The following is a 1,230-nucleotide window of genomic DNA, read 5'->3' as shown; positions in this document are numbered from 1 at the left end:
GTGCGTGCTCAGCCCCCTCCTGTACTCCCTGTTCACTCATGACTGCACGGCCAGGCACGACTCCAACACCATCATTAAGTTTATCGATGACGCAACACCGACAACGATGAAACAGTCTATAGAGAGTAGGTTAGAGACCTGACCGTGTGGTGCAAGGACAACAACCTCTCCCTCAACATGATCAAGACAAAGGAGATGATTGTGGACTACAGGAAAAGGAGAACCGAGCACGCCCCCATTCTCATCGACAGGGCTGTAGTGGAGCAGGTTGAGAGCTTCAAGTTCCTTGGCGTCCACATCACCAACAAACGAATATGTTCCTAGCACACCTAGCACACCCCGCTCCTCCGTTCTCTCCACTGGCTTCCAGTTGAAGCTCGCATCCGCTACAAGACCATGGTGCTTGCCTACGGAGCTGTGAGGGGAACGGCACCTCAGTACCTCCAGGCTCTGATCAGGCCCTACACCCAAACAAGGGCACTGCGTTCATCCACCTCTGGCCTGCTCGCCTCCCTACCACTGAGGAAGTACAGCTCCCGCTCAGCCCAGTCAAAACTGTTCGCTGCTCTGGCCCCCCAATGGTGGAACAAACTCCCTCACGACGCCAGGACAGCGGAGTCAATCACCACCTTCCGGAGACACCTGAAACCCCACCTCTTTAAGGAATACCTAGGATAGGATAAGAATTCCCCCCCCCCTTTAAGATTTAGATGCACTATTGTAAAGTGACTGTTCCACTGGATGTCATAAGGTGAATGCACCAATTTGTAAGTCGCTCTGGATAAGAGCGTCTGCTAAATGACTTAAATGTAAATGTAGACATTTGTGAAGAGGGCACGACAAAACCTATTTCCCCTCAGGAGACTGAAAAGATTTGGCATGGGTCCTCAGATCCTCAAAAGGTTCTACAGCTGCACCATCGAGAGCATCATAAAGGGTTGCATCACTGCCTGGTATGGCAACTGCTCGGCCTCCGACAGCAAGGGACAACAGAGGGTAGTGCGTACGGCCCAGTACATCACCGGTGCCAAGCTCCCTAACCATCCAGGACCTCTATACCAGGCGGTGTCAGAGGATGGCCCTTTTCAAAGGCTCCAGCCACCCTAGTCATAGACTGTTTTCTCTGCTACCGCACGGCAAGCGATGGTAGCAATGCAGGTCTGAAACTAAGAGGACAGTGAATAGCTTTTACCCCCAAGCTATAAGACTGTTAAATAGTTAATTAAATAT

Source organism: Oncorhynchus gorbuscha, linkage group LG25 (assembly GCF_021184085.1).
Source record: "Oncorhynchus gorbuscha isolate QuinsamMale2020 ecotype Even-year linkage group LG25, OgorEven_v1.0, whole genome shotgun sequence".
NCBI classification, from domain to species: Eukaryota; Metazoa; Chordata; class Actinopteri; order Salmoniformes; family Salmonidae; genus Oncorhynchus; species Oncorhynchus gorbuscha.
Note: the sequence above shows the minus strand (reverse complement) of the source record.